The sequence below is a fragment of the Diabrotica virgifera genome, chromosome 1 (assembly GCF_917563875.1).
Source record: "Diabrotica virgifera virgifera chromosome 1, PGI_DIABVI_V3a".
In the NCBI taxonomy this organism is placed as follows: domain Eukaryota; kingdom Metazoa; phylum Arthropoda; class Insecta; order Coleoptera; family Chrysomelidae; genus Diabrotica; species Diabrotica virgifera.
The window spans coordinates 291,715,103-291,727,916 of NC_065443.1; the positions used below are offsets into that span (position 1 = coordinate 291,715,103).

Sequence of the window (12,814 nt, forward strand, 5' to 3'; positions counted from 1 at the left end):
ATTGCCTAAGATTTAAATGTTTTTGCATGAAAAAGTTGTTAAGTAACCATATTACAGATTTCAAAATTGGATATTTGACTCATAGATGTCAATATCTCACATCGTCAAAATCTGTTAACTGTCTAATATTATGTTTTTTGGATGTAAAACCTGTGAACTGCAGTGAGCACGCTATAAGTGTACTTAACAAGTTGCCTGTTTTATTTTATTTTATGCTTAAAAATGTCGAAAAATTGTTATGTTTCTTCAGCAAAAGAGCCATTTGAGGGCTCAGATTCGGATCCAAACTATAGTGACGAAGAAAGTTCAATCGAAAGTTCCGATTTAGAACAAGTAACTTTTTAGGTTAAGATTCTAACACTGCATGAAAAATATGTTAAGTGATGGCAGATACCACGTTTTACTTGCTATATAGTGATATTTATTTATTATATTAGTAAAATATGTTAAGTGATATGATACATATAACAAGTTTTACTTGCAGAAATAGCTAGTCATATTATTTAGTACTCGACATTATTTAACATACTAAATTTACATTTTTTAGAATATTAATGTAAAGAAGGAAAGAAAACGAAAGAGACAGATAAACAGGCAAAAGAAAGCAAAACTATTAAAAGATTCTGGAGAGAAATATAAAAAATACAGAGGAAGTGGTGGTGAAGTAAGCAAGAAAGCTGTTGGGCCTCCATGTACATGTAAAAGAAAATGTTTTGAGATAATAGCAGATGAGCGATCTAAAATATTTTCTGGCATTTTTTCCTCCAATGGATTCCACCAGTACATCATTATTTATACTATTCACTGAAATCCAAAGATTTAACAGTTTAAAATTATTTTTTATGTTCATTTGTTGTTTAAATTCTGTTCATCTCTTGTTTTCTTATAAACTTTGCTCAAATAAAGTTATCAGTAGTAATAGTCGGAGAGATAGAAGCGGATTTTGTGCGTGATAAGTAATATGGAAAAACTATACGGGGATATGTTGAATTAGTTGTGTACATGATTTTCACCAACGGCCGGAAACCAGAGTTGGGGCCGAGGGTAGTTATAAGGGGTCAAAGTCGCGGATTTTATTATTTTTTTTATGACGCTCATGATAGAGATAGTGCACCAAAATTTGGGAAAAAGTAGGTCATGACGTAACTAAGTAAAATATGTAGGGACGGAACGCTGCGTGGCCGACAAAGGGGTAGGGTTAGGGGTGAACATAAAAAATATAAAGGGTTTTTTGCGACGTTCGTGATTGAGATAGTGGGCCAAAATTTGGGAATAAGTAGATCATGATATTACTAAGTAAAATGCCCAGAGCCGAAAACCAAAGTTGGGGATGAGGGTAGTTATAAGGGGTCAAAGTCGCCGTTTTTATTATTTTTTTTTTGTGACGCTCATGATCGAGAGAGTGCACCAAAATTTGGGAATAAGTAGGTCATGACGTAACTAAGTAAAATCTCCAGGGGTGGCACTCTGCGTGTCCGACAAAGGGGTGGGGCAGGGGTGAATACAAAAAATATAAGGGGTTTTTTGCGCCGTTCGTGATTGACAGAGTGCACCAAAATTTGGGAATAAGTAGACCATGACATAACTAAGTAAAATCCTCAGAGCCGGAAACCAGAGCTGGGCATGAGGGTAGTTATAAGGGGTCAAAATCGCCGTTTTTATTATTTTTTTTTGTGACGCTCATGATCGAGAAAATTTGGGAATAAGTAGGTCATGAGGTAACTAAGTACAATCTCCAGGGGTGGAACGCTGCGTGGCCGATAAAGGGTTGGGGGTAGGTGTGAATATAAAAAGTATAAGGGGTTTTTTGCGACATGCTATATTGAGATAGTGCACCAAAATTTGGGAATAAGTAAACCATGACTTAGCTAAGTAAAATCCCCAGAGCCGAAAACCAGAGTTGGGGATGTGGGTAGTTTTAAGGAGTCAAAATCGCAGTGTGTATTTTTTTTGTGACCCAGCACAACATTTGTCCCCCACGCAGCGTTCCGCCCCTGGAGATATTACTTAGTAATGTCATGATCTACTTATTCCCAAATTTTGGTGCACTATCTCGATCACGAACGGCGAAAAAAAACCCATATATTTTTATACTCACCCCTGCCTACCACCCCTTTGTACCCCAAGCAGCGTTCCGCCCCTGAAGATTTTACTTAGTTACCTCATAACCTACTTACTCCCAAATTTTGGTGCACTATCTCCATCATGAGCGCCACAAAAAAAAATAATAAAAACCGCGACTTTTACCCCTTATAACTACCCTCGTCCGCCACTCTGGTTTCCGCCTCTGGGGATATTACTTAGTTATGCCATGGTCTACTTATTTCCAAATTTTGATGCATTATCTCAATCACGAACGTCGCAAAAAACCCCTTACATTTTTTTTTATTCACCCCTGCCCCACCCCTTTGTCGACCACGCAGCGTTCCACTCCTGGAGATTTTACTTATTTACGTCATGACCTACTTATTCTCAAATTTTGGTGCGCTATCTCGATCAAAAAACACGCGTCAACAAAAAAAAATAATAAAAAACGGAACTTTGACCCCTTATAACTACCTTCCTTCTTCACTCTGGTTGCCGGCTCTGGGGATTTTAATTATTTATGTGATGGTCTACTTATACCCAAATTTTGGTGCACTATCTCAGTCACGAACTTCGCAAAAAACCCGTTATATTTTTTATATTCACCCCTACCCCCACCCCTTTGTCGGCCACGCAGCGTTGAGCCCGTTGAGATTTTACTTAGGTACGTCATGATCTACTTATTCCCAAATTTTGGTGCACTATCTCGATCATGAGCGTCATAAAAAAAATAATAAAATCAGCGACTTTGACCCCTTATAACTACCCTCGGCCCCAACTCTGGTTTCCGGCCGTTGGTGAAAGTCATGTACACAACTAATTCAACATATCCCCGTATAGTTTTTCCATATTACTTATCACGCACAAAATCCGCTCCCAGCTCTTAGACTATAATTGCACAAGAGCTCTAAAATTATTGAATTTTTCCCGAGTGTCACTTTGGCAGTTTTAATTTGCGAGTGAAATTATGTCAAAGTGTCACGAGGGCAAAAATTCTATATTAATTTTAGAGTTCGAGTGCAATTTGTTGCGATTATTTCATGAATAAAACTGTTCAAAACCAAAATTTTATTGTAATTTATATATGTAAGTACCAATTAGTGAAATTAAACACACAGTTGTTATAAATATGTATTTGACGGTTGAAAGTCATCACTTTTATAATTTTTAAAACATTTGTCATTAATGTCACTGAATGTATTTTTTCGTAGCAACGAAGGGCATCTGACGTAATATGCTTAACGACGGGAGATTATCAAAAATTATCACCTTAATTTGCATGTCTGTAGCTTTCTATTGGTCAGAATCTCCTATGAATGAAATAATCAACTAAACAATTTTATGCTAACTTGACCCAGTGATTAATAACCTGTTAAGTGTCTTTATAGTTTCTTAACAGATGTTTATTTCCTTAATTAAGACGCATAAAAAACTTGTTAAGTAGCATTTATTCCAAATTTCTTCTTGTTAAAATTTGAAAAAAAAAATTAATTTGATAAAAAACAATGTCTTTTTATTTTAATATGTGAGCATTATATTTCTAAAATATTTTATATGACGGCTGATTTCAAGAAAATTTATTTTGTTAGTTTTTAGATTCAAAGTGTGATATATCAATTTTTCTATTTTGTCACTTAACAAGTTTTACGACCGGTCCCTTCAAATGCTCAACGAAAAATTACAAATTACTGATACGATCGCAGGAGTTTGACATTAAACAAAAAATAAAAATGACCAATCAATAAAAAAGGCTTACATCTATTTACAACAATAGTTACATATATATTTTATCACCAAAAACTTACTTTGTTTAAACCACGGAAAGGTTGATTGTCACTAAAAGACCTCATATTTTTAATTTCTAATCAAACAGCAGTTTAATTCAGACGTGATATCTCTAAATTAATATTTATGAACGGTATGTACACAGCAAGATATATCAACGGTAAAATCTGGTTTTTTATTGCCCTTATAATCGTATAAAATAGATGAAAATTGTTTTTATCAGTTTGTTTAAACGAAACTGCAGCATGATAACAAAATTTGGTAAACAGTGAAAGCATTCTTCTTCTTCTTAAGGTGCCGAGACCGCTTGTCGATCGTTGGCTCTCATATGTTGCCCAGCATATTGACAATCATTGTCTAATTTACAGCCGCACGAAATAGTTCAGTGCTAGTTTTACCAAACCATTGGCGTGGGTTTTTATGCCAAGAAGTTGTACGGCGGCCCACATATTTTTTCCCAATATTTTACCTTGCATGACAAGGTGCAGTATGTCATATTTTTCTGGGTGACGCATTATATGACCACAGTATTCCCATTTACGCCTTTTAACCGTGTTCACTGCTTCACAACTTCCCAGGCAACCAAACGACGTTTTTATAACGTAGATAACACGTCATAAAAGTGACCAATTAACGTGTTTGTATGACGTAGTACTGACGTTGCAAATCACGTTTATTTGTCTCATCGATTTAACGTCATAATTGTGACAATTTTAAAACGTCATTGTACCTACGTCTTTTTCACGTCGAGATTGTGACGATTTTCAAACGTCAAAAAGATGACGACCTTTACACGTCGCCGTCGGTAAAATCAAGTCTTAAATACTTTAAAAAGTGACTCTTTCAGATGTTTCAAAATAGTATGAAAAATAGGTAACATGAAAATATAGGCTAAAAATTAATTTAATTAAACTCGATAACACATAATTAGTTCATTAACAGAAAATATACATCAAAAACAAATAAACATAACCTCAAATAGTTGACAAGAAGAATTACTGCATTAAACTAACTCACTGAGCAAAAACGAATAAAAATCTCTCAATTAACACGTTTCTTCAACTAAATATCTCAATGAAAATTCTTATTTTATCACACAAGACACAAAACACGTAAACAATAAATGAGAAATTTCTTATGAACAACGTTATAAACGAAATTTTGTGACGTCAGACTTGGCTGTCAGAAATGAAAACGTTTTTCATGATTTTCATGATTCAACCCCGTAAAGTAGTACTGGGAATATATATCATCGAATCATTCTTATGCGAAGTTCCAAATTGAGATCATGACTGCACAGGATTTTCTTAAATTTCATAAAACTTGTTCTTGCTTTGGCAATTCTACTTTTTATTTCAGTACCTACTAGGGTTCCAGCTTTCATTAATATGAGTACATAGATATACAAGATAATTTACGCGTTCAATTGAGTCATTACCAATTGTTACGTTATATCAAAAATGAATATCCATTTTCTCGTTGGAACTTTACCGCGCTGAGCAGATGGGACGTGAATTATAAATTGTAAAATTCCCTCATCTTTCTTAGTCTCAGCATCTGAGATAAGCATCTCTTGGTAATCTCATTACCAAATTGGCAAAATTAATTACTAAAATCACTAGCCAGTTTTGTCTGAGATTAGCGAACCGACTATAATATATTCTTGTTGCTGACTGTTTTTTATTATTGGCAACCAAAGCCTATATTATTCTGCTGATAGGGTTGCTACACATTTTTCTTTATTGTAAGATGAGAGTTGCCTCTTTAATTTTTCTCTTTTTGTCGTCTGTTTTTTTATTACTATTGATGCATCTTTCCATTGTACTCTGTGCTCATTGTCCCAACTTATCAGAGATTTGTCGAAGTCTTTTTGATATATGCTTCATGCTCATTTATCCCGACACTTGGTGATCTTGCGGTTTCTCCCACATTAAAATTTGTTTTATTCACAATGTATTTTATATCTCCTGAATGTTGTCTGATTTTGGACAGGATAGATTTCAATGCATCGGTTGTTGTTGTAAAACTTCAAATACAACATCACAACAACATTCAGTAGTATAAGTATTTTTCAAAATTATATTGTACAGTGGAACCCCGATAAGTCTTCCCCCGATAACCCGGAAGTCCGGCTAACCCGCACCGATTTTCATCAGACAAACATGTCAACAATAAAAATGTATGTAATATAATATTTGAGAGATAATAGGTGCGTTCGCGGGTACAGTTGACAAATTGTCGCCGACAATTTCTAACCTCATTTAATATAAATAATATCGTTAATAGATAAATAAACAAGGTATATTTACTTTTAATTAATATTAATAACTAATTATTAAATTATAATAGGTAAATATACCTTGTATATTTATCTATTAACGATATTATTTATATAATTTTAAAGTGCGCATGCGTTTTGCTGCTAATTTGTCGCCGACTAGTCGCCGACAGGCACCCGCGAACGCACTTAATGTGTATTTGTGTAATTTTAACTATACGACAATAAAAATGACTCATGGCACACGGCGCCGGCGCGGCAGAGCAGAGCGACGTTCATTGACTCGGTTTATCGGAAACAATAGGTACCTGTTGTAGTTGTAGTATTCCTTTATTTATTTCAAACTGTCTTAGCATTGTTTAAAAAAGACTAAAAGACTATTTAAAAAATTCTTTTTTAAACAATGGTCTTATTAGTTTTCACTGTTCTTAAATAACATAACATCGTTCCGATTTTGACTGTATTGTGTGTAGTACAGTCTTGTATTGTTCGTTTCCGTTTGCTTAGGTTTGTGTTTGCGTGTTTTTAGTAATTCAGATGTGTAGGTACTGTGCTGTGCATATACAAAGTGGGCCAAAGAAAAGAGTCCACCTCGATATTTGGCAGTATTTATCAGATTTTAAGGAAATAAAAAACAGGTTAACTTTTGATCTAAGTAGGAAACATTTTTGTGGTACATATATCTCTAATTTGTCAACCCCCTCCCTTCCATTTCCCCCACCCCTTATTTTTAAATAGGGAATAGGGGTCGTGTGCCAGCTCATTTGAAAGGTTATTCAATTCTCTATTCAGTAATATTAACATTGAGATAATCATTTACACAGGGTGCACAAGAAAAATTATTTTGAATTAAATCAATTGACAAAAAAAGAAGAATGTGTGTAATTTATTTAACAGAAAAAAATGTTTATTTAATAAATAAACATTGATTGTTGCTTAAATTCAATATTCAACCTACCAAGAGAAGAGGCAGATAGGTGGCAGCTTGAACATTGCAATTAAGCGAAAAGCAATGTCTATTTATCAAAAAATATTTTTTCTGTTTTGTGACAGCAGTAGAATGTATTTTGAATTAAATAAATTACATACATTCTTCTTTTTGTGTCAATTATTTTAATTAAAATATTTTTTTCTTGGAAACCCTATATATATATATATAATTATGTTACTGTTGGTCTTACTGAATAGAGAATTGAATAACCTTTCAAATGAGCTAGCACATGACCCCTATTCCCTATTTAAAAATAAGGGGTGTGGGAAATGGAAGGGAAGGGGTTGACAAATGACAGATGTATGTACCGTAAAAATGTGTCCTCCTTAGATTAAACATTGACCTGTTTTTTTATTTCCTTAAAATCTAATAAATACTGCCAAACATCGAATACTCTTTTGTTTGGCCCACTCTGTCTATATTTCATGTTATTTCAATTATAACGGAGTTTATCTGTAAGTATACCGTGTTTTATTAATTTTTACCATATTCTCCGGCTAACCCGGATTTTTGATAACCCAGATCGGCCGCGGTCCCGATTAATCCGAGTTATCGAGGTTCCACTATATTTGAATTTGAATTATAAAGTCAAAAATAGAATATAAGGATACAAAAAGATATTTGCAAAGCTTAAACGAGCAGTTACCTCTTGTTCTTACAAGTTTTGTTCTTTTCACTGTACCTCACTCATGATCAATCACAACAATAAATGAATCAGTCACGTGTGTTTTTGATGTATTCATTCAATTTGGTAAGACTCGTAATAACAAAGAACTGATTTTCAGATCTGTTAATGTACATTTCCATTGCATTATAGGATTAACGTAAAAATCATAATAATCCATGATTATTACGTTAAAAACAGACTGTTAGTTTATAGTATTAACGATAGATAAAAGGTAACGTCAATATTGTTATGTAAAAACTAAAAACTTTTTATATATAGGTACATATTTTTACACTCCATATTAAAAAAAGGAGTAGGTATTAGAAAATATCAGGCTGTTCAACAATAGTTTTGGGTTCGATATGAAAATGACAATTTTATGGGTTGAATTACACTTTTATAAATCAGTATAGTCTTGCTGGGCTTCAATACACTTCTTTCAACGACATTCCAATTTATAAATTCCACCCATGAAGTGAGAATGCTGTTCGACAGCTTCGACAGGTCATAACTATGACCTCGTCATTTGATGGAAAACGCTTTCCCCGCGTGAATTTTTTAGGTATTGAAACAGATGGAAGTCGTTAGGGGCCAAATCTGATGATTACGGTGATGCCCCAACAGTTCGAACTTTAATGCATGGATTTTAGCCATTGCGGTAAAATAATTATATGACACGGACACGGGGCATTGTCATGGTGAAAAAGGATTTTTCTTCTGTAAACCGAGTTTTTTTCAACTTTTTTCTTCGGCTGGTATAAAAGGTTATAATAACATCAAAAATTCATTTGATGTTTGCAAGTAATCCAAAAACAAAATTTCCTCGCATTGAAAAAAACTTATGTTAACTTGGCCGATTTCTGGACTCGAACTCATTTTAGAGCCGAAGAACTAGGTTCACACCACTCTTTAGCCTCTTGTTTGGATTCAGGATGATGGTGATACACTTAAGTCTCATACATTAATGATGAATCGATGCACATAATCTACTTTATCCTTTCGAAAGTACTCTAAATGTTGCTGAGAAAGTCGCATTCGAATGTGTTTTTGTTCCGTTGGAAACACAGCTTTCTGAAACCCAATACTTCAGTCAAAATATTGCTTACACTGCCCAATCAGATGCCTAGGGCTTCTACTAAATCTCTTTAGTCACTCGATGATTTTCCATGAAGAAGAACTTCTTTTTCTTTTGGAATCATAACCCTGGATGGGTCTTTGCCTGTCTGGCTATGTCATTCCATTCAGATCCCTCTTGTACCCTTCTCCTCCATTGTCTTATATTCATGGTTTTCAGGTCATCTTCCACGTCATCCAACCATCTCGTCCTGGGCTTTCCTTTTTTTCGCCTTCCTACCCAGGCAACCAAGTGACGTCATATTACGTCGAGGAAACGTCAGTTTCGGTTGAATATATACACGTGTTTGAAAATTACGTTATATAGACGTCTTTTGTAGGTGATTTTAAATACGTAAGATTATTGACGTTAAAATACGTTAAAAAAACGTTTTCATTTCAGACAGTTTAAGGCTGACGTCACAAAATTGGGAGGAGCTTTTTTGTATTACTCCAAACAATTTCATTAAATAATGTTCATAAGAAATTTCTCATTTATTGTTTACGTGGTTTGTGTCTTGTGTGATAAAATAAGACTTTGCATTTAGATATTTAGTTGAAAAAACGTATTAATTAAGAGATTTGTATTCGTTTTTGCTCAGTGAGTTATTTTGATGCAGTATTCTTCTTAACAACTGTTTGAGGTTATGTTTATTTTCTGTTAATGAACTAATTATGTGTTATCGAGTTTTAAATTAATGTTTAGCCTTCTAAGATTGCTTCAGCAGTCTACAAGATTTAGCTATGAGATGGCAAAGAAAAATGACGCTTATGTATTACTGTATACAGGTATTCCAAAATGAGTTGTTCATGATTCTTTTTGATTTAATGGACACTGTTAAATTAAGATATTACGGGCCGGTTGTTCGAACGCTAATCAACAATTATCATTATCAAATATTTAATTACTGTCACCAAACTGTCAACGTCAACTTTGTTTGGGTTGCTGAAAACATAATTAATTAAAATTATGAGATTTATTATCAATTATGTTAATAATTATTGTTATATTAATTGATTATAGTCTCAGAATTGTAAGCAATTATGTTTTTAGCAACCCAACCAAAGTTGACATTGATAGTTTTGACAGTAATTAAATATTTGATAGTGATCATTGTTGATTAGCGTTCGAACAACCGGCCCTGTATGCTGGATAATTTGTTAATAAATTATTTATTAGTTTATACCTATGTTGTTTCAGTTTTGACACAGTAAGTAGATATACTTATAGGTTTGTTCCAACACGACCGAGAACCGTCACGAAACGGTAATGCTCCTGCGCAGTAAACAAAATCCGTTCCAACAAAAATATGATCGTCATCGGATCGTCCTTCCCACTGTTCCAACAAGAATTGTGATCTTTCGGTGACGGTTTCGTGATGATCATTTCAGTAATCGGGCAAATGCATAATGTGCTGGTTGGACTGACTTGCGCACTAGGACTTAATTCTTTAAAGTTTTTGAGCCTTTGATCGACTAAAAGCACACAAGCTGTCACCAATAAAAATGACAAATATATGATTACCGTCATGGGACGATAACTGGGCGATACAATTACGAACATGCGCACAACAAACGGTACAAGTAGTTTCGTGACGGTTTCTGGACCGTCCAAAAGTTCATGTTGGAACAAACCTTATATAAATAGTGAAAATTCTATAATGCGAGGGCTGGTACAATCATGCAGAATCAATGTTAGATTGCTTCTAATGCACAAGCGATCTTAAACAAATAATGGTAGTATATCTTCGACACATGGGACGTAGACCTATAGGTTTCATGTTACCTATTTTTTATACTACCTATTTTGAAACATCTGAAAGAGGTCACTTTTTGAAAGTATTAAAGACGTGATTTTACCGACGTATAAAAGTCGTCAACTTTTTGACGTTTTAAAATCGTCACAATTATGACGTCAAATCGATGAGACAAATACACGTGATTTTCAACGTCGGTACTACGGTATAGAAACACGTCAATTGGTCATTTTTATGACGTGTTATCTACGTTATAAAAACGTCGTTTGGTTGCCTGGGTACCGGCTTCCACTTTAATTCTGTAATATCTTCTTTGTCGTTGAAAAAGAACTACAGCATGAAAATATCAACAGCTAAAACCAAATCCCTGGTAATTTCAAGGGCACCCATAATATGCAAAATAGTAATTAACAACGAACTAGTTGAACAGATCTCGAGATTCTAATATCTGGGAGTCGAAATATGTAGTTTTGTAGATGTTAAAGAGAGCGTCCGAAAGCAAGCATATAAAGCTAATTCCCTAATAACACAAAACATTCCAGGAATGTTCCTAGAAGGTACACACAGGACATTGAAAACATTCCTGGAATGTCCCCAAAAGCACACGAATGTCCCAGGAAAGTCCCAGGAAAGTGCTGTGTCAGCATTTTAAACATTCCTTGAATGTCTTGTTGGAACATTCCATGAATGTCTACGAATGTTCTTTGAACATTCACAGTATATTGTTTAGACTGAATGTATTATTGAAACATTCCATGAATGTTCTTAGGACATTCAAAGTATATTTTTTAGACATTTTCTGAAATATATCGTCAGTGATGTGACAATACCTCCTATATGTTTTTTCATGAATTTTGCAGGAGACGAAAAACATTTTTTACGGTCACCTCCTGTTTTCATACGTAAGTTTTGACTTGTTTTGTAGTAAATAGATAGTTGAATTTACTACAAAACAAATCAAAAAATATATGAAAACACGAGGTGGCCCAAACAAGTTTTTCATCTCCTACAAAATTCATGAAAAAGCAGATAGGAGGTATTGTCACATCACCGACGATATACCAGAAGTACAGTAGGAAAAATGAAAGAATACCCATGAACGAACATATAAAACACGCTGTATTTTCCTGTCACCGTGTCACACAAAAAACTGGTCAGCACAAGTACATGTAATGATTATTGTTACTTGCACTGGACAATTTTCTTTGTGACACGGTGACAGGAAAATACAGCGTGTTTTATATGTTCATTCATGGGTATTCTTTCATTTATCCGACTGTATATGTAGCCATACCAAATAATACATCCTTGATAAATATAAACATTTTTATTGCACAAAATCTTGTCATATATTTTTTTCCATAATCATCAATCACTACGATGACGATTCATTGTATTGAATTGTTCATTAGAATTACAATCTGGTCATAACTCTGACCAATGAGCAATTTTAATTTAACCTAAATTACTACTGTTCCTTAAAATGAAGAGCTTACCCATAGCGTCTCTTATCTAATCTAACAGGCACACAAGCACTATGCTCTGCTTTTTTTTTTCTCTGATTCTGGCTTTAGTTTAGAACTAGAACCTTTAGCCACGTAATTGTATAACTTATTACTAAGTCAGGGGAGTAATGTGTAGTGTGTGTGTTGAGTAAGTGTCTTGTTACTTTGCAAAGTCGACGTCATTGTCTTTGCAAAGAGACACAATTGTTTCCGAATGTCTGCGGTCCCTCCGGTGAGTACCGATCCCACAAGGACAGATATTTTTCATTTATTAATTTATAATAAATGAAAAATTTCTGCCCCTGGTAGGATTCGAACTCCCGACCTTTCGTTTCAAAGGTAGGCGCTCTTACCACTGCGCCACAGAGGGGTTAACTAATCTGCTTTTCTAACCGCACTATTCTAACATACACATGCACACAAGCATTATGCTCTGCTTTTCACTATCACTCAAACTAGTTCAAAAGGCTTTGTCCTCTTCAATCTTCTAGTTTGCCCAGTAGTATCCAGGAGCTGGATTTCCTCAATATTCTTGTAGGTACTTACGAAGTTGTTGCTTGTGACTTCCAACTTTACTCCAAAATTGTTTGCCCTACCTTTCTCCAAACATCTGGTGTCTCCAATAATAATTTC

The 12,814-nt window shown here is 34.4% G+C and overlaps 1 protein-coding gene across 3 annotated transcripts in view; it reads right to left on the reverse strand.

Moving 5' to 3' along the window:
- The window catches only part of LOC126879143 (neuropeptides capa receptor-like), an 87,559-nt gene extending 79,620 nt beyond the window's left edge, over nucleotides 1–7,939 (reverse strand). For 2 of the 3 annotated variants that reach the window (XM_050642139.1, XM_050642137.1), the window contains exon 1: nucleotides 7,786–7,939. The gene's annotated coding sequence lies outside the window, so the exon portion shown is untranslated. Of the gene's footprint in view, nucleotides 1–3,890; nucleotides 4,104–7,785 lie in introns of those variants that run through there. The other variant, XM_050642138.1, reaches the window with a different exon arrangement.
- Between the last annotated feature and the right edge of the window lie 4,875 nt (nucleotides 7,940–12,814).